This window comes from Lissotriton helveticus, chromosome 1_1, assembly GCF_964261635.1.
Source record: "Lissotriton helveticus chromosome 1_1, aLisHel1.1, whole genome shotgun sequence".
Taxonomy (NCBI): domain Eukaryota; kingdom Metazoa; phylum Chordata; class Amphibia; order Caudata; family Salamandridae; genus Lissotriton; species Lissotriton helveticus.
In genome coordinates this window covers 134911702-134932485 of record NC_136057.1, presented here as the reverse complement: position 1 = coordinate 134932485, position 20784 = coordinate 134911702, and the positions used below count along the sequence as shown (strand labels likewise).

General features: G+C 55.9%; 1 protein-coding gene across 1 annotated transcript in view; it reads left to right on the top strand.

Moving 5' to 3' along the window:
- The first annotated feature begins 7970 nt into the window (after window positions 1-7970).
- Window positions 7971-20784, top strand: part of UNC93B1 (unc-93B1 regulator of TLR signaling) — a 235955-nt gene continuing 223141 nt past the window's right edge. The window contains exon 1 of the mRNA XM_078655492.1: window positions 7971-8176. The gene's annotated coding sequence lies outside the window, so the exon portion shown is untranslated. The remainder of the gene's footprint in view (window positions 8177-20784) is intronic.

Below are 20784 nucleotides of genomic sequence, written 5' to 3'. Positions count from 1 at the left end.
TAGAGCATCGAGCTGGACTTGTCACCCCACTGATATATCCGACTCTGAGTCGCCAACCACAACTGGCGAGCCTCGTCTAACTGCAAGGAGGCATAGGACTGTTGCAGCAATAGAAGGCGTCTCACATCTTCTTCACTCCCGTCAGCACCGCATCTATGTTCTTGGTCCCTAACACGCTCGGCCGCCTGAACCAAGTCCTCCCTACGCTGCCTGCGGTCAGCCGCACACCAGGCAATGTCCACGCCACGTAGCGTGGGCTTCAAGGCCTCCCAGAGGGTCACGGCATCAATATCAGGGTGATCATTATCACTCCAGTAATGCGCAATTGCCTCTCTCATATGAGACCGATAGGGTTCTCGCTGCAGGTGCCATGTGGAGAGACGCCACCTGAAGGGCTGCCGCCGCCTGTCTAGGGAGAGGTCTAGCAGAACAGGCGAATGGTCTGATAGGCCCCGTGGTAAAATTTGTGTGTTATCGACCCTCCCGACCCAGGCCAGGGGAACGAACAAGTAATCGAGTCTAGAAAAGGACTTGTGCACTGGTGAGACGTAGGTGTATTCGCGGTGTTGAGCATGCTGATGGCGCCACGTATCAGCCCACCCCATGCCTCTCACCATACCATCTAGCTTAGTAGGTGTGTCCGATACCACCTCACCCCCCAACCTGTAGCGGTCCACTCGGGCATTCATCACATCATTCCAGTCCCCGCCAACAACTGCCATAACATTCGGGATTTCAGCCCACACTCCGAACAACTTTTCAATCAGAGCACTTTGCAGCGGGGGCGGAGCATACACACTCCCAAAGACGACCTGTTCCGTCCCTATCTTGCCCTGGATAAATACATATCTGCCCTGTGGGTCAGCCCATTGAGTTTCATGAGTGTAGGACAGCCTGCGGTGCACCAGTATAGCCACCCCCCGGGAACCTCTCGCAAATCCTGCATGGAACACTTGATTGTAACCATACCTCTGAAGGCTAAGGGTCTTGGAGCCCAAGAGGTGGGTCTCCTGTAAAAGCAAGACATCGGCCTTGTCCCTCTTCCCTTGGCGTAGGACTGCCCCTCTTTTGACCCTATCTAACATCCCCCGCACATTCCAGCTCACAACACGCAGTAATGCCCTCTGCAAGCTCGTTTCAGGAGTTTCATCCGCCATCTAGGGATGTGAAGTCAGGTAATTCATGCGGCAAGGGCCCCACACATCCATCTCGTAACGACAAGGTCCAGGAAAGCACTGTGCAGTTGAACGCTTCTCCCCTCCCCACCCCCCCTCGGAGCACCAACCCATCTGCCCCGCAAACCCACAAACCCCCACTAACTCCCCCCTCCCTCCCCCAACTTCTATGCAGCCCACAACTATCTCCCCACCCCCCCACCCCATACCTCAGTAACATTGAAGTACTTGTCGCGGTATAGCTAGATACTAGCCCCCAACGGGAGGCCAACGTCCCACTATGCCAATGGATCCCAACCAACTGTCCACCCACTCCCAACTAACCCTTAACCCAACTAGCTACTCTACCGTTCAGGGTGATGCCCGCCCACTCACGAGCATTCCCTAACCTGCGTCACATTCTCATAATGGCGGCATGAGTCACGATGTATGTCGCCAGTTCCCTCTATCAAGCTGTACGGTGGGCAGGATCCAGGGGGCGGTGCAGCCGCCCAGAGAGACACCCAGCAGAGCTAGGGTAGCATGCACGGTCAGGGCCCCGGTGCCGGAGCCTCGTCTGCAGTGTCACCCCCAGACACCCCATCTTTAGGCTGGCGGTTTCTCTGTGAGCGTGCCCGCCAATTGCTCCTACTGCGTGATCTCCTGGGGGTCCTCGGGGGTCTGGTCGCAGAGGAGGAGTCAGAGTCTCTTCTCGGAGGGGTATGAACCTTGACCCTCACCGTCTCATCAGTCCATTCAAATACCTCCTCCGGGGTGTTGAAGAACAGCGTCTTAGACTGAAACACCACTCGCAGGCGGGCTGGGTAAAGCAAAGCATATTGAATTTTCAGTTCTCTCAGCCGAGCCTTCGCCGCAGTGAATGATTGGCGCTGTTGCTGCACCAATTTAGTATAATCGGGGAAGACCAATATTTTGTGGTTGTCGTACATTACTGGCTCCTTGTCCCTCGCCTGCCTCAATATGACGTCGCGGTCATGATAGTTTAGGAGTTTGGCAATGACCGGACGGGGGTGAGCTCCAGTCGGAGGCTTCGGACGAAGAGCACGATGAGCCCGCTCAATGACGAAACACCTCGACACAGAGTCCGGGGGGAGCCATCCCTCCAGCCACTGGGCGAGGAAGGCCTCCATATTGCCCTTCTCGCAGTCCTCCGGAAAGCCCACGAAGCGCAGATTGTTCCTTCGCGCCCGACCTTCAGCATCTTCGACGCGGCGCGCCAGTCCCTTCTGTATCCCCTCCATAGCCGCCACTTTCTTTTTAAGGACCACCACATCGTCCTCCACATCTGTGATTCTGGCTTCAGTTTCGGTTATGCGAGCCACTGCGTTGCGCAAATCTTGCCGGAGCAGCGTGACATCAGCCCCAACTGCCCCTATTTTTGCGTCCAGTGCATCTCTTGACTGAGTGATGGCCGCCAAGATAGCCGCGTTGTCTGGGGCAGTCGCCGGTCCCGGGGGGCCACCAGACGCTCCGGCCCCACCACTCGGCCCCGTGAATTTGTCAATGGGTCCTTGCTTCGGGGCGCCACCGCTATTGCCGCCCCGCGTCATCGTGAGGAACAACCCGTGGCACAGTGTCCCAACAGCTGTATATATCTGCCCACCCACGAGGTAGAGCCTCCGGGAGGCGGTGCAGCTTCCAGGCGCGTAGCTCCTCACCGGGCCACCAGGCACAGCGGCGGGGACACCGTGCGCAGCGGCGGCAAGACTCTCCGGGTAAAACAAGTCACAACAGTGGGCCCTCCTCAACGGGGTCGACCAAGCCCACTCACTCGCACACCCTCTGGGCCGTGGCGTAGATGGACAACAGTCCTAGTGTAGCACAGCAGCAAGGAGATCTGGGCGCCAGGGGTAAAGTACACGAGCCCCTCGGGCTCACTGTCTGGTGGTTCGTGTCGCAAGCAGGCACTGATTGACCGGCAATGGAAGGAAGCTGAGCGGCGCCACTGTCAGAGGGGGGGGGGGGAAAGGCCGATCTGAGCCCAGCAGGCCCCAGGGGTCCGGGCCCCCTCGCGGTCCGAGCTGACCGCCGAGTGAGTGCCCTCCGTCGTCAAGGGAGGCCCCCCCCCTCCGCACTACCACCCAAGCCGCAGCAGCCGCTCACCTCTTTGTCCCGGCGATCCAGCAGGCAGGCCGGTCCCAGGGCCCCCGGCCGTCCTCAGTGTCCCGAGCCAGGATCAGCCGCGCCTCCAGTCGGGCTCCCACAGGACTCAAGGGCTCGGCTCCAGCAAATGGTGCAGAGCGCACCGCAACAGGGTCCGCCCCGCCGCAGCACACACCCGCCGAACCGTCACCGGATGGATTCCTCCACTGCCGAGGATGAGGCGCCGGGCCGGGGAGACTCCGCGCCCCAGGGTGCATCCGCCTCAGGCCTGGTTCCGATGACCGGTCTCGGATTCAAGGTGGCCCCCAGCGCCGTCGCACTTCCGGCCGGACCCCGCAGAACTCGAGGGCCCGGCTCCAGCGCGCGAAGAAGGCCCCACCGCTCCGGGCCGCGTCTCGCCGGCACCGTCGCTCGATGGTCGCCCAAAGCGCTACCGGAGCTCACCCCCAGACATCGGCCAAGGAGGGCTGGAGCTTGGAATCCGCAGGTTAGGGCGATGCAGGAGAAAAGTGCAGGATATTAATACGGCGGGACGGAGCTCGCTCAAGCCACGTCCGCCATGCTAGCCGCTTCGGCCACGCCCCCAACCTCTCACCTTTTAAACCCTCTCTCTGTTTCTCAGCCTTTAACTCCTCACCTTTTAAAGCCCTCTCTCTGCTCCTCACCCTTTAACTCCTCACCTTTTAAACGCTCTCTGCTCCTCAGCCTGTAACCCCTCACCTTTTAAAGCCCTCTCTCTGCTCCTCAGCTTGTAACGCCTCACCTTTTAATGCCTTGTCTCTACTCTGTAACCCCTCACCTTTAAAGCCCTCTCTCTGCTCCTCAGCCTGTAACTCCTCACCTTTTAAAGCACTCTCTCTGCTCCTCAGCCTGTAACCCCTCACCTTTTAATGCCCTCTCTCTGCTCCTCAGCTTGTAACCCCTCACCTTTAAAGCCCTCTGTCTGCTTCTCAGCCTGTAACCCCTCACCTTTAAAAAAGCCCTCTCTCTGCTTCTCAGCCTGTAACCCCTCACCTTTAAAGCCCTCTGTCTGCTTCTCAGCCTGTAACCCCTCACCTTTAAAGCCCTCTGTCTGCTTCTCAGCCTGTAACCCCTCACCTTTAAAGCCCTCTCTCTGCTTCTCAGCCTGTAACCCCTCACCTTTAAAGCCCACTCTTTGCTCCTCAGCCTGTAACCCCTAAACCTTTAAAGACCTCTCTCTGCTCCTCAGCCTGTAACTCCTCACCTTTTAAAACGCTCTCTCTGCACCTCAGCCTGTAACCCCTCACCTTTTAATGCCCTGTCTCTGCTCCTCTGCCTGTAACCCCTCACCTTTAAAGCCCTCTGTCTGCTTCTCAGCCTGTAACCCCCTCACCTTTAAAAAAGCCCTCTCTCTGCTTCTCAGCCTGTAACCCCTCACCTTTAAAGCCCTCTGTCTGCTTCTCAGCCTGTAACCCCTCACCGTTAAAGCCGCCTCTCTGCTTCTCAGCCTGTAACCCCTCATTTTTAAAGCCCTCTCTCTGCTTCTCAGCCTGTAACCCCTCACCTTTAAAGCCCGCTCTTTGCTCCTCAGCCTGTAACCCCTCGCCTTTAATGCCCTCTCTCTGCTCCTCAGCCTGTAACCCCTCACCTTTAAAGCCATCTCTCAGCTCCTTAGCCTGTAACCCCTCACCTTTAAAGCACTCTCTCTGCTCCTCAGCCTGTAACCCCTCACCTTTAAAGCCATCTCTCAGCTCCTCAGCCTGTAAACCCTCACCTTTAAAGCCATCTCTCAGCTCCTTAGCCTGTAACCCCTCACCTTTAAAGCACTCTCTCTGCTCCTCAGCCTGTAACCCCTCACCTTTAAAGCCATCTCTCAGCTCCTCAGCCTGTAACCCCTCACCTTTAAAGCCATCTCTCAGCTCCTTAGCCTGTAACCCCTCACCTTTAAAGCACTCTCTCTGCTCCTCAGCCTGTAACCCCTCACCTTTAAAGCCCTCTCTCTGTTTCTCAGCCTTTAACCCCTCACCTTTAAAGCCATCTCTCAGCTCCTTAGCCTGTAACCCCTCACCTTTAAAGCCATCTCTCAGCTCCTCAGCCTGTAACCCCTCACCTTTAAAGCCATCTCTCAGCTCCTTAGCCTGTAACCCCTCACCTTTAAAGCCATCTCTCAGCTCCTCAGCCTGTAACCCCTCACCTTTAAAGCCATCTCTCAGCTCCTTAGCCTGTAACCCCTCACCTTTAAAGCACTCTCTCTGCTCCTCAGCCTGTAACCCCTCACCTTTAAAGCCATCTCTCAGCTCCTCAGCCTGTAACCCCTCACCTTTAAAGCCATCTCTCAGCTCCTTAGCCTGTAACCCCTCACCTTTAAAGCACTCTCTCTGCTCCTCAGCCTGTAACCCCTCACCTTTAAAGCCATCTCTCAGCTCCTTAGCCTGTAACCCCTCACCTTTAAAGCCATCTCTCAGCTCCTCAGCCTGTAACCCCTCACCTTTAAAGCCATCTCTCGGCTCCTTAGCCTGTAACCCCTCACCTTTAAAGCCATCTCTCAGCTCCTCAGCCTGTAACCCCTCACATTTAAAGCCATCTCTCAGCTCCTTAGCCTGTAACCCCTCACCTTTAAAGCACTCTCTCTGCTCCTCAGCCTGTAACCCCTCACTTTTAAAGCCATCTCTCAGCTCCTCAGCCTGTAACCCCTCACCTTTAAAGCCCTCTCTCTGCTCCTCAGCCTGTAACCCCTCACCTTTAAAGCACTCTCTCTGCTCCTCAGCCTGTAACCCCTCACCTTTAAAGCCATCTCTCAGCTCCTCAGCCTGTAACCCCTCACCTTTAAAGCCATCTCTCAGCTCCTTAGCCTGTAACCCCTCACCTTTAAAGCACTCTCTCTGCTCCTCAGCCTGTAACCCCTCACCTTTAAAGCCATCTCTCAGCTCCTTAGCCTGTAACCCCTCACCTTTAAAGCCATCTCTCAGCTCCTCAGCCTGTAACCCCTCACCTTTAAAGCCATCTCTCAGCTCCTTAGCCTGTAACCCCTCACCTTTAAAGCCATCTCTCAGCTCCTCAGCCTGTAACCCCTCACCTTTAAAGCCATCTCTCAGCTCCTCAGCCTGTAACCCCTCACCTTTAAAGCCCTCTCTCTGCTCCTTAGCCTGTAACCCCTCACCTTTAAAGCACTCTCTCTGCTCCTCAGCCTGTAACCCCTCACCTTTAAAGCCATCTCTCAGCTCCCCAGCCTGTAACCCCTCACCTTTAAAGCCATCTCTCAGCTCCTTAGCCTGTAACCCCTCACCTTTAAAGCACTCTCTCTGCTCCTCAGCCTGTAACCCCTCACCTTTAAAGCCATCTCTCAGCTCCTTAGCCTGTAACCCCTCACCTTTAAAGCCATCTCTCAGCTCCTCAGCCTGTAACCCCTCACCTTTAAAGCCATCTCTCAGCTCCTTAGCCTGTAACCCCTCACCTTTAAAGCCATCTCTCAGCTCCTCAGCCTGTAACCCCTCACCTTTAAAGCCATCTCTCAGCTCCTTAGCCTGTAACCCCTCACCTTTAAAGCACTCTCTCTGCTCCTCAGCCTGTAACCCCTCACCTTTAAAGCCATCTCTCAGCTCCTCAGCCTGTAACCCCTCACCTTTAAAGCCATCTCTCAGCTCCTTAGCCTGTAACCCCTCACCTTTAAAGCCATCTCTCAGCTCCTCAGCCTGTAACCCCTCACCTTTAAAGCCATCTCTCAGCTCCTTAGCCTGTAACCCCTCACCTTTAAAGCACTCTCTCTGCTCCTCAGCCTGTAACCCCTCACCTTTAAAGCCATCTCTCAGCTCCTTAGCCTGTAACCCCTCACCTTTAAAGCCCTCTCTCTGCTCCTCAGCCTGTAACCCCTCACCTTTAAAGCCCTCTCTCTGCTCCTCAGCCTGTAACCCCTCACCTTTAAAGCCCTCTCTCTCTGCTCCTCAGCCTGTAACCCCTCCCCTTTTAAAGCAATCTCTCTGCTCCTCAGCCTGTAACCCCTCACCTTTAAAGCCCTCTCTCTGCTCCTCAGCCTGTAACCCCTCACCTTTAAACCCTCTCTCTCTGCTCCTCAGCCTGTAACCCCTCCCCTTTTAAAGCACTCTCTCTGCTCCTCAGCCTGTAACCCCTCACCTTTAAAGCCATCTCTCAGCTCCTTAGCCTGTAACCCCTCACCTTTAAAGCCCTCTCTCTGCTCCTCAGCCTGTAACCCCTCACCTTTAAAGCCCTCTCTCTGCTCCTCAGCCTGTAACCCCTCACCTTTAAAGCCCTCTCTCTCTGCTCCTCAGCCTGTAACCCCTCCCCTTTTAAAGCAATCTCTCTGCTCCTCAGCCTGTAACCCCTCACCTTTAAAGCCCTCTCTCTGCTCCTCAGCCTGTAACCCCTCACCTTTAAACCCTCTCTCTCTGCTCCTCAGCCTGTAACCCCTCCCCTTTTAAAGCAATCTCTCTGCTCCTCAACCTGTAACCCCTCACCTTTAAACCCTCTCTCTCTGCTCCTCATCCTGTAACCCCTCCCCTTTTAAAGCCCTCTCTCTGCTCCTCAGCCTGCATCCCTCTGTTTTTCCTCCGCCTGTAACCTTGCAGTGTTTAATCATGAAACCTGCACCCAATTAAATTTACTCCTGAGCCCGTAACATGATTGTCGGTGCCTGAGGGTGTAGAGTGTGATGCCCCTCCCACCTCCACAGCATGCAGCCCCCCCGTTCCGCCCCCCCCTCCACCCCGGGCTCCTCCCTTCCCCTGACTTTCTATTCACAGAAAGAGGAAGAGGAAGTGTGCTGCGCTTTCAGTGTTTGTTGCCCGCTGTCCCTTCTGCTCTCACTTCAGCTTTACTTCCCCCGGTGGGTGGGGGGTTCACGGACCCGCCCCTCTCTGATGAACTGACTACACAGGAGATGTGACTGCTCTGAGGGGTGCTGCGAGCTGAACGTCGCACTGGTGAGTGATGCTGAAATATTGGGGTACAGGTTTGCGGGAGGGCGGGGCCTATGCAGCTGTGTGCCAGGGGGCGTGGCGAAGGGGCCCTTGGGGTGGTGCGGGGAGCCGAGTCTGTCGGATTCTGTCTGCGTCTCACCAACCCGGGTTTAACTTACATGTGTCTCACCCTGGATGTATGATGGAAACGACCCGCCAGCATAACGTGTGATCTGTGGCTATTATATCATGTTATGTTACCCGTGATCAGTGCCGCCTTGGACCTTTAATTAGCTGCACTGGGATGAGAGCTGCTGGTGGGCACTGCCAGAGGAATGAGAGCTGCTGGTGGGCACTGCCAGAGGAATGAGAGTTGCTGGTGGGCACAGCCAGAGGAATGAGAGTTGCTGGTGGGCACAGCCAGAGGAATGGGAGCTGCTGGTGGGCACTGGCAGAGGAATGAGAGCTGCTGGTGGGCACAGCCAGAGGAATGAGAGTTGCTGGTGGGCACAGCCAGAGGAATGAGAGCTGCAGGTGGGCACTGGCTGAGGAATGAGATCTGCTGATGGGCACAACCAGAGGAATGAGAGCTGCTGGTGGGCACAACCAGAGGAATGAGAGCTGCAGGTGGGCACTGCCAGAGGAATGAGAGCTGCTGGTGGGCACTGGCAGAGGAGTGAGAGCTGCTGGTGGGCACTGGCAGAGGAGTGAGAGCTGCTGGTGGGCACTGGCAGAGGAGTGAGAGCTGCTGGTGGGCACTGCCAGAGGAATGAGAGCTGCTGGCGGGCACTGGCAGAGGAGTGAGAGCTGCTGGTGGGCACTGGCAGAGGTGTGAGAGCTGCAGGTGGGCACTGGCAGAGGAGTGAGAGCTGCAGGTGGGCACAACCAGAGGAATGAGAGCTGCAGGTGGGCACTGGCTGAGGAATGAGAGCTGCAGGTGGGCACTGGCTGAGGAATGAGAGCTGCTGGTGGGCACTGGCAGAGGAGTGAGAGGTGCTGGTGGGCACTGCCAGAGGAATGAGAGCTGCTGGCGGGCACTGGCAGAGGAGTGAGAGCTGCTGGCGAGCACTGCCAGAGGAATGAGAGCTGCTGGTGGGCACAACCAGAGGAATGAGAGCTGCTGGTGGGCACAACCAGAGGAATGAGAGCTGCAGGTGGGCACTGCCAGAGGAATGAGAGCTGCAGGTGGGCACTGGAAGAGGAATGAGAGCTGCAGGTGGGCACTGGCAGAGGAATGAGAGCTGCAGGTGGGCACTGCCAGAGGAATGAGAGCTGCAGGTGAGCACAGCCAGAGGAATGAGAGCTGCAGGTGGGCACTGCCAGAGGAATGAGAGCTGCAGGTGGGCACTGGCAGAGGAGTGAGAGCTGCAGGTGGGCACTGGCAGAGGAGTGAGAGCTGCTGGCGGGCACTGGCAGAGGAGTGAGAGCTGCAGGTGGGCACTGGCAGAGGAGTGAGAGGTGCTGGTGGGCACTGCCAGAGGAATGAGAGCTGCTGGCGGGCACTGGCAGAGGAGTGAGAGCTGCTGGCGGGCACTGCCAGAGGAATGAGAGCTGCTGGTGGGCACAACCAGAGGAATGAGAGCTGCTGGTGGGCACAACCAGAGGAATGAGAGCTGCAGGTGGGCACTGCCAGAGGAATGAGAGCTGCAGGTGGGCACTGGAAGAGGAATGAGAGCTGCAGGTGGGCACTGGCAGAGGAATGAGAGCTGCAGGTGAGCACAGCCAGAGGAATGAGAGCTGCAGGTGGGCACTGCCAGAGGAATGAGAGCTGCAGGTGGGCACTGGCAGAGGAATGAGAGCTGCAGGTGGGCACTGGCAGAGGAATGAGAGCTGCAGGTGGGCACTGGCAGAGGAATGAGAGCTGCTGGTGGGCACTGGAAGAGGAATGAGAGCTGCAGGTGGGCACTGGCAGAGGAATGAGAGCTGCAGGTGGGCACTGGAAGAGGAATGAGAGCTGCAGGTGGGCACTGGCAGAGGAATGAGAGCTGCAGGTGGGCACTGGCAGAGGAGTGAGAGCTGCTGGTGGGCACAGCCAGAGGAATGTGAGCTGCTGGTGGGCACTGGCAGAGGAATGAGAGCTGCAGGTGGGCACAGCCAGAGGAATGGGAGCTGCTGGTGGGCACTGGCAGAGGAATGAGAGCTGCAGGTGGGCACTGGCAGAGGAATGAGAGCTGCAGGTGGGCACTGGCAGAGGAATGAGAGCTGCTGGTGGGCACTGGCAGAGGAGTGAGAGCTGCTGGTGGGCACAGCCAGAGGAATGAGAGCTGCTGGTGGGCGCAGTCAGAGGAATGAGAGCTGCTGGCGGGTGCTGGCAGAGGAATGAGAGCTGCTGGTGGGCGCTGGCAGAGGAATGAGAGCTGCTGGTGGGTACTGGCTGAGGAATGAGAGCTGCTGGTGGGCACAGCCAGAGGAATGAGAGCTGCTGGCGGGCGCTGGCAGAGGAATGAGAGCTGCTGGTGGGCGCTGGCAGAGGAATGAGAGCTGCTGGTGGGCACTGGCTGAGGAATGAGAGCTGCTGGTGGGCACAGCCAGAGGAATGAGAGCTGCTGGCGGGCGCTGGCAGAGGAATGAGAGCTGCTGGTGGGCGCTGGCAGAGGAATGAGAGCTGCTGGTGGGCACTGGCTGAGGAATGAGAGCTGCTGGTGGGCACAGCCAGAGGAATGAGAGCTGCTGGCGGGCGCTGGCAGAGGAATGAGAGCTGCTGGTGGGCGCTGGCAGAGGAATGAGAGCTGCTGGTGGGCACAGGCTGAGGAATGAGAGCTGCTGGTGGGCACAGCCAGAGGAATGAGAGCTGCTGGCGGGCGCTGGCAGAGGAATGAGAGCTGCAGGTGGGCACTGGCTGAGGAATGAGAGCTGCTGGTGGGCGCTGGCAGAGGAGTGAGAGCTGCTGGTGGACGCTGGCAGAGGAATGAGAGCTGCTGGTGGGCACAGGCTGAGGAATGAGAGCTGCTGGTGGGCACAGCCAGAAGAATGAGAGCTGCTGGCGGGCGCAGTCAGAGGAATGAGAGCTGCTGGCGGGCGCTGGCAGAGGAGTGAGAGCTGCTGGTGGGCGCTGGCAGAGGAATGAGAGCTGCTGGTGGGCACAGGCTAAGGAATGAGAGCTGCTGGCGGGCGCTGTCAGAGGAATGAGAGCTGCTGGTGGGCACAGGCTGAGGAATGAGAGCTGCTGGTGAGCACTGGCAGAGGAATGAGAGCTGCTGGTGATCACTGGCAGAGGAATGAGAGCTGTTGGCGGGCGCTGGCAGAGGAATGAGAGCTGACGGTGGGCACTGGCAGAGGAGTGAGAGCTGCTGGTGGGCACAGCCAGAGGAATGAGAGCTGCTGGTGGGCACTGGCATAGGAATGAGAGCTGCTGTTGGGCACAGGCTGACGAATGAGAGCTGCAGGTGGGCACTGGCAGAAGAAGGAGAGCTGCTGGTGGGCACTGGCATAGGAATGAGAGCTGCTGGTGGGCACAGGCTGAGGAATGAGAGCTGCTGGTGGGCACTGGCAGAAGAATGAGAGCTGCTGGTGGGCACTGGCAGAGGAATGAGAGCTGCTGGTGGGCACAGGCAAAGGTGTGAGCGCTGCTGGTGGGCACTGGCAGAGGAGTGAGAGCTGCTGGTGGGTGCTGGCAGAGGAATGAGAGCTGCTGGTGGGCACTGGCAGAGGAATGAGAGCTGCTGGTGGGCACTGCTAGAGGAATGAGAGCTGCTGGTGGGCACTGCCTGAGGAATGAGAGCTGCTGGCGGGCACTGCCAGAGGAATGAGAGCTGCAGGTGGGCACTGGCAGAGGAATGAGAGCTGCAGGTGGGCACTGGCAGAGGAATGAGAGCTGCTGGTGGGCACTGGCAGAGGAATGAGAGCTGCTGGTGGGCACTGGCTGAGGAATGAGACCTGCTGGTGGGCGCAGTCAGAGGAATGAGAGCTGCTGGCGGGCGCTGGCAGAGGAATGAGAGCTGCTGGTGGGCGCTGGCAGAGGAATGAGAGCTGCTGGTGGGCACTGGCTGAGGAATGAGAGCTGCTGGTGGGCACAGCCAGAGGAATGAGAGCTGCTGGCGGGCGCTGGCAGAGGAATGAGAGCTGCTGGTGGGCGCTGGCAGAGGAATGAGAGCTGCTGGTGGGCACTGGCTGAGGAATGAGAGCTGCTGGTGGGCACAGCCAGAGGAATGAGAGCTGCTGGCGGGCGCTGGCAGAGGAATGAGAGCTGCTGGTGGGCGCTGGCAGAGGAATGAGAGCTGCTGGTGGGCACAGGCTGAGGAATGAGAGCTGCTGGTGGGCACAGCCAGAGGAATGAGAGCTGCTGGCGGGCGCTGGCAGAGGAATGAGAGCTGCAGGTGGGCACTGGCTGAGGAATGAGAGCTGCTGGTGGGCGCTGGCAGAGGAGTGAGAGCTGCTGGTGGACGCTGGCAGAGGAATGAGAGCTGCTGGTGGGCACAGGCTGAGGAATGAGAGCTGCTGGTGGGCACAGCCAGAAGAATGAGAGCTGCTGGCGGGTGCAGTCAGAGGAATGAGAGCTGCTGGCGGGCGCTGGCAGAGGAGTGAGAGCTGCTGGTGGGCGCTGGCAGAGGAATGAGAGCTGCTGGTGGGCACAGGCTAAGGAATGAGAGCTGCTGGCGGGCGCTGTCAGAGGAATGAGAGCTGCTGGTGTGCACAGGCTGAGGAATGAGAGCTGCTGGTGAGCACTGGCAGAGGAATGAGAGCTGCTGGTGATCACTGGCAGAGGAATGAGAGCTGTTGGCGGGCGCTGGCAGAGGAATGAGAGCTGACGGTGGGCACTGGCAGAGGAGTGAGAGCTGCTGGTGGGCACAGCCAGAGGAATGAGAGCTGCTGGTGGGCACTGGCATAGGAATGAGAGCTGCTGTTGGGCACAGGCTGACGAATGAGAGCTGCAGGTGGGCACTGGCAGAAGAATGAGAGCTGCTGGTGGGCACTGGCATAGGAATGAGAGCTGCTGGTGGGCACAGGCTGAGGAATGAGAGCTGCTGGTGGGCACTGGCAGAAGAATGAGAGCTGCTGGTGGGCACTGGCAGAGGAATGAGAGCTGCTGGTGGGTACAGGCAAAGGTGTGAGCGCTGCTGGTGGGCACTGGCAGAGGAGTGAGAGCTGCTGGTGGGCACTGGCAGAGGAGTGAGAGCTGCTGGTGGGCACAGCCAGAGGAATGAGAGCTGCTGGTGGGCGCAGTCAGAGGAATGAGAGCTGCTGGCGGGCGCTGGCAGAGGAATGAGAGCTGCTGGTGGGCGCTGGCAGAGGAGTGAGAGCTGCTGGTGGGTGCTGGCAGAGGAATGAGAGCTGCTGGTGGGCACTGGCAGAGGAATGAGAGCTGCTGGTGGGCACTGCTAGAGGAATGAGAGCTGCTGGTGGGCACTGCCTGAGGAATGAGAGCTGCTGGCGGGCACTGCCAGAGGAATGAGAGCTGCTGGTGGGCACAGCCAGAGGAAATAGAGCTGCAGGTGGGCGCTGGCTTAGGAATGAGAGCTGCAGGTGGGCAGTGGCAGAGGAATGAGAGCTGCAGGTGGGCACTGGCAGAGGAATGAGAGCTGCTGGTGGGCACTGGCTGAGGAATGAGAGCTGCTGGTGGGCACAGCCAGAGGAATGAGAGCTGCTGGTGGCCACTGGCATATGAATGAGAGCTGCAGGTGGGCACTGGCAGAGGAATGAGCGCTGCAGGTGGGCACTGCCAGAGGAATGTCAGCTGCTGGTGGGCACTGGCTGAGGAATGAGAGCTGCTGGCGGGCACTGGCTGAGGAATGAGAGCTGCAGGTGGGCACTGGCAGAGGAATGAGAGCTGCAGGTGGGCACTGCCAGAGGATTGAGAGCCGCTGGTTGGCGCTGGCACATCAATGAGAGCTACTGGTGGGCACTGGCTGAGGAATGAGAGCTGCAGGTGGGCACTGGCAGAGGAATGAGAGCTGCTGGTGTGCACTGCCAGAGGAATGAGAGCTGCTAGTGGGCGCTGGCAGAGGAATGAGAGCTGCTGGCGGGCGCTGGCAGAGGAGTGAGAGCTGCCGGTGGGCACTGGCAGAGGAATGAGAGCTGCAGGTGGGCACTGGCAGAGGAATGAGAGCTGCAGGTGGGCACTGGCAGAGGAATGATAGCTGCTGGCGGGCGCTGGCAGAGGAATGAGAGCTGCAGGTGGGCACTGGCAGAGGAATGAGAGCTGCAGGTGGGCACTGGCAGAGGAATGATAGCTGCTGGCGGGCACTGGCAGAGGAATGAGAGCTGCAGGTGGGCACTGGCAAAGGAATGAGAGCTCCAGGTGGGCACTGGCAGAGGAATGAGAGCTGCAGGCGGGCACTGCCTGAGGAATGAGAGCTGCTGGCGGGTACTGCCAGAGGAGTAAGTGGTTCCCAGGGCTGGCTGCAGGCCAGGCTTGAGGTGCACAGACAGAGCTCTGGGGCACCCCTGTTGTCTGTGAGAGTCGCTGCAGGTCAGGCTTGAGGCGCACTGGCGGAGCTCTGAGGGCTGCACTCTGTTCATCACCACCCCCCTTTTCTGAATCGTTTTTGGCCACTATAGGTGTGGCAGGGTATACTCAGACATGGGTCCCTTGCTCACTGCTCCATCAGGATTCAAGCAAGCCGGGCCGACGAGGCTGAAATGCCAGAAACCGGTCCCCGGTAGCTTGTATCCTTTCTGGTGAAGAATTGGCTTGGTAGTTTGGTCTGCCCTGTTCCCATGATGCACTGGGCCAGGGACAGACTAATTTGCATATAGCCAGGTTCTGAGCTGGGATGGGGCAGTGAGCTAAATAACGGTGATGGATCAAGCCCTGATCTTTGGACTGGGTAAGAGTGGTCTGCTTAATTCAGACACTCTGTTCATCACCACCCCCTTTTCTGAATCGTTTTTGGCCACTATAGGTGTGGCAGGGAATACTCAGACATGAGTCCCTTGCTCACTGCTCCATCAGGATTCAAGCAAGCCGGGCCGACGAGGCTGAAATGCCAGAAACCGGTCCCCGGTAGCTTGTATCCTTTCTGGTGAAGAATTGGCTTGGTAGTTTGGTCTGCCCTGTTCCCATGATGCACTGGGCCAGGGACAGACTAATTTGCATATAGCCAGGTTCTGAGCTGGGATGGGGCAGTGAGCTAAATAACGGTGATGGATCAAGCCCTGATCTTTGGACTGGGTAAGAGTGGTCTGCTTAATTCAGACACTCTGTTCATCACCACCCCCTTTTCTGAATCGTTTTTGGCCACTATAGGTGTGGCAGGGTATACTCAGACATGAGTCCCTTGCTCACTGCTCCATCAGGATTCAAGCAAGCCGGGCCGACGAGGCTGAAATGCCAGAAACCGGTCCCCGGTAGCTTGTATCCTTTCTGGTGAAGAATTGGCTTGGTAGTTTGGTCTGCCCTGTTCACATGATGCACTGGGCCAGGGACAGACTAGTTTGCATATAGCCAGGTTCTGAGCTGGGATGGGGCAGTGAGCTAAATAACGGTGATGGATCAAGCCCTGATCTTTGGACTGGGTAAGAGTGGTCTGCTTAATTCAGACACTCTGTTCATCACCACCCCCTTTTCTGAATCGTTTTTGGCCACTATAGGTGTGGCAGGGTATACTCAGACATGAGTCCCTTGCTCACTGCTCCATCAGGATTCAAGCAAGCCGGGCCGACGAGGCTGAAATGCCAGAAACCGGTCCCCGGTAGCTTGTATCCTTTCTGGTGAAGAATTGGCTTGGTAGTTTGGTCTGCCCTGTTCCCATGATGCACTGGGCCAGGGACAGACTAATTTGCATATAGCCAAGTTCCGAGCTGGGATGGTGCAGTGAGCTAAAAAACGGTGATGGATCAAGCCCTGATGTTTGGACTGGGTAAGAGTGGTCTGCTTAATTCAGGCACTCTGTTCATCACCACCCCCTTTTCTGAATCATTTTGTCCACCATAAGCGTGGAAGGGTATACTCAGATGTGAGTCCCTTGCTCATTGCACCATCAGGATTCAAGCAAGCCGGGCCGACGACGCCTGAAATGGCAGAAACCGGTCCCCGGAAGCTTGTTTCCTTCCCAGTACAAGAATTGGCTTGGTAGTTTGGTTTGCCCTGTTCCCATCATGCACTGGGACAGGAACAGACTAATTTGCATATAGCCAAGTTCCGAGCTGGGATGGTGCAGTGAGCTAAAAAACGGTGATGGATCAAGCCCTGATCTTTGGACTGGGTAAGAGTGGTCTGCTTAATTCAGGCACTCTGTTCATCACCACCCCCTTTTCTGAATCATTTTGTCCACCATAAGCGTGGAAGGGTATACTCAGATGTGAGTCCCTTGCTAATTGCACCATCAGGATTCAAGCAAGCCGGGACGACGACGCCTGAAATGGCAGAAACCGGTCCCCGGAAGCTTGTTTCCTTCCCAGTACAAGAATTGGCTTGGTAGTTTGGTTTGCCCTGTTCCCATCATGCACTGGGACAGGAACAGACTAATTTGCATATAGCCAAGTTCCGAGCTGGGATGGTGCAGTGAGCTAAAAAACGGTGATGGATCAAGCCCTGATCTTTGGACTGGGTAAGAGTGGTCTGCTTAATTCAGGCACTCTGTTCATCACCACCCCCTTTTCTGAATCATTTTGTCCACCATAAGCGTGGAAGGGTATACTCAGATGTGAGTCCCTTGCTCATTGCACCATCAGGATTCAAGCAAGCCGGGCCGACGACGCCTGAAATGGCAGAAACCGGTCCCCGGAAGCTTGTTTCCTTCCCAGTACAAGAATTGGCTTGGTAGTTTGGTTTGCCCTGTTCCCATCATGCACTGGGACAGGAACAGACTAATTTGCATATAGCCAAGTTCCGAGCTGGGATGGTGCAGTGAGCTAAAAAACGGTGATGGATCAAGCCCTGATCTTTGGACTGGGTAAGAGTGGTCTGCTTAATTCAGGCACTCTGTTCATCACCACCCCCTTTTCTGAATCATTTTGTCCACCATAAGCGTGGAAGGGTATACTCAGATGTGAGTCCCTTGCTCATTGCACCATCAGGATTCAAGCAAGCCGGGCCGACGACGACTGAAATGGCAGAAACCGGTCCCCGGAAGCTTGTTTCCTTCCCAGTACAAGAATTGGCTTAGTAGTTTGGTTTGCCCTGTTCCCATCATGCACTGGGACAGGAACAGACTAATTTGCATATAGCCAAGTTCCGAGCTGGGATGGTGCAGTGAGCTAAAAAACAGTGATGGATCAAGCCCTGATCTTTGGACTGGGTAAGAGTGGTCTGCTTAATTCAGGCACTCTGTTCATCACCACCCCCTTTTCTGAATCATTTTGTCCACCATAAGCGTGGAAGGGTATACTCAGATGTGAGTCCCTTGCTCATTTCACCATCAGGATTCAAGCAAGCCGGGCCGACGACGCCTGAAATGGCAGAAACCGGTCCCCGGAAGCTTGTTTCCTTCCCAGTACAAGAATTGGCTTGGTAGTTTGGTTTGCCCTGTTCCCATCATGCACTGGGACAGGAATAGACTAATTTGCATATAGCCAAGTTCCGAGCTGGGATGGTGCAGTGAGCTAAAAAACGGTGATGGATCAAGCCCTGATCTTTGGACTGGGTAAGAGTGGTCTGCTTAATTCAGGCACTCTGTTCATCACCACCCCCTTTTCTGAATCATTTTGTCCACCATAAGCGTGGAAGGGTATACTCAGATGTGAGTCCCTTGCTCATTGCACCATCAGGATTCAAGCAAGCCGGGCCGACGACGCCTGAAATGGCAGAAACCGGTCCCCGGAAGCTTGTTTCCTTCCCAGTACAAGAATTGGCTTGGTAGTTTGGTTTGCCCTGTTCCCATCATGCACTGGGACAGGAACAGACTAATTTGCATATAGCCAAGTTCCGAGCTGGGATGGTGCAGTGAGCTAAATAACGGTGATGGATCAAGCCCTGATCTTTGGACTGGGTAAGAGTGGTCTGCTTAATTCAGGCACTCTGTTCATCACCACCCCCTTTTCTGAATCATTTTGTCCACCATAAGCGTGGAAGGGTATACTCAGATGTGAGTCCCTTGCTCATTGCACCATCAGGATTCAAGCAAGCCGGGCCGACGACGACTGAAATGGCAGAAACCGGTCCCCGGAAGCTTGTTTCCTTCCCAGTACAAGAATTGGCTTGGTAGTTTGGTTTGCCCTGTTCCCATCATGCACTGGGACAGGAACAGACTAATTTGCATATAGCCAAGTTCCGAGCTGGGATGGTGCAGTGAGCTAAAAAACAGTGATGGATCAAGCCCTGATCTTTGGACTGGGTAAGAGTGGTCTGCTTAATTCAGGCACTCTGTTCATCACCACCCCCTTTTCTGAATCATTTTGTCCACCATAAGCGTGGAAGGGTATACTCAGATGTGAGTCCCTTGCTCATTGCACCATCAGGATTCAAGCAAGCCGGGCCGACGACGCCTGAAATGGCAGAAACCGGTCCCCGGAAGCTTGTTTCCTTCCCAGTACAAGAATTGGCTTGGTAGTTTGGTTTGCCCTGTTCCCATCATGCACTGGGACAGGAATAGACTAATTTGCATATAGCCAAGTTCCGAGCTGGGATGGTGCAGTGAGCTAAAAAACGGTGATGGATCAAGCCCTGATCTTTGGACTGGGTAAGAGTGGTCTGCTTAATTCAGGCACTCTGTTCATCACCACCCCCTTTTCTGAATCATTTTGTCCACCATAAGCGTGGAAGGGTATACTCAGATGTGAGTCCCTTGCTCATTGCACCATCAGGATTCAAGCAAGCCGGGCCGACGACGCCTGAAATGGCAGAAACCAGTCCCCGGAAGCTTGTTTCCTTCCCAGTACAAGAATTGGCTTGGTAGTTTGGTTTGCCCTGTTCCCATCATGCACTGGGACAGGAACAGACTAATTTGCATATAGCCAAGTTCCGAGCTGGGATGGTGCAGTGAGCTAAAAAACGGTGATGGATCAAGCCCTGATCTTTGGACTGGGTAAGAGTGGTCTGCTTAATTCAGGCACTCTGTTCATCACCACCCCCTTTTCTGAATCATTTTGTCCACCATAAGCGTGGAAGGGTATACTCAGATGTGAGTCCCTTGCTCATTGCACCATCAGGATTCAAGCAAGCCGGGCCGACGACGCCTGAAATGGCAGAAACCGGTCCCCGGAAGCTTGTTTCCTTCCCAGTACAAGAATTGGCTTGGTAGTTTGGTTTGCCCTGTTCCCATCATGCACTGGGACAGGAACAGACTAATTTGCATATAGCCAAGTTCCGAGCTGGGATGGTGCAGTGAGCTAAAAAACGGTGATGGATCAAGCCCTGATCTTTGGACTGGGTAAGAGTGGTCTGCTTAATTCAGGCACTCTGTTCATCACCACCCCCTTTTCTGAATCATTTTGTCCACCATAAGCGTGGAAGGGTATACTCAGATGTGAGTCCCTTGCTCATTGCACCATCAGGATTCAAGCAAGCCGGGCCGACGACGACTGAAATGGCAGAAACCGGTCCCCGGAAGCTTGTTTCCTTCCCAGTACAAGAATTGGCTTGGTAGTTTGGTTTGCCCTGTTCCCATCATGCACTGGGACAGGAACAGACTAATTTGCATATAGCCAAGTTCCGAGCTGGGATGGTGCAGTGAGCTAAAAAACAGTGATGGATCAAGCCCTGATCTTTGGACTGGGTAAGAGTGGTCTGCTTAATTCAGGCACTCTGTTCATCACCACCCCCTTTTCTGAATCATTTTGTCCACCATAAGCGTGGAAGGGTATACTCAGATGTGAGTCCCTTGCTCATTTCACCATCAGGATTCAAGCAAGCCGGGCCGACGACGCCTGAAATGGCAGAAACCGGTCCCCGGAAGCTTGTTTCCTTCCCAGTACAAGAATTGGCTTGGTAGTTTGGTTTGCCCTGTTCCCATCATGCACTGGGACAGGAATAGACTAATTTGCATATAGCCAAGTTCCGAGCTGGGATGGTGCAGTGAGCTAAAAAACGGTGATGGATCAAGCCCTGATCTTTGGACTGGGTAAGAGTGGTCTGCTTAATTCAGGCACTCTGTTCATCACCACCCCCTTTTCTGAATCATTTTGTCCACCATAAGCGTGGAAGGGTATACTCAGATGTGAGTCCCTTGCTCATTGCACCATCAGGATTCAAGCAAGCCGGGCCGACGACGCCTGAAATGGCAGAAACCGGTCCCCGGAAGCTTGTTTCCTTCCCAGTACAAGAATTGGCTTGGTAGTTTGGTTTGCCCTGTTCCCATCATGCACTGGGACAGGAACAGACTAATTTGCATATAGCCAAGTTCCGAGCTGGGATGGTGCAGTGAGCTAAATAACGGTGATGGATCAAGCCCTGATCTTTGGACTGGGTAAGAGTGGTCTGCTTAATTCAGGCACTCTGTTCATCACCACCCCCTTTTCTGAATCATTTTGTCCACCATAAGCGTGGAAGGGTATACTCAGATGTGAGTCCCTTGCTCATTGCACCATCAGGATTCAAGCAAGCCGGGCCGACGACGACTGAAATGGCAGAAACCGGTCCCCGGAAGCTTGTTTCCTTCCCAGTACAAGAATTGGCTTGGTAGTTTGGTTTGCCCTGTTCCCATCATGCACTGGGACAGGAACAGACTAATTTGCATATAGCCAAGTTCCGAGCTGGGATGGTGCAGTGAGCTAAAAAACAGTGATGGATCAAGCCCTGATCTTTGGACTGGGTA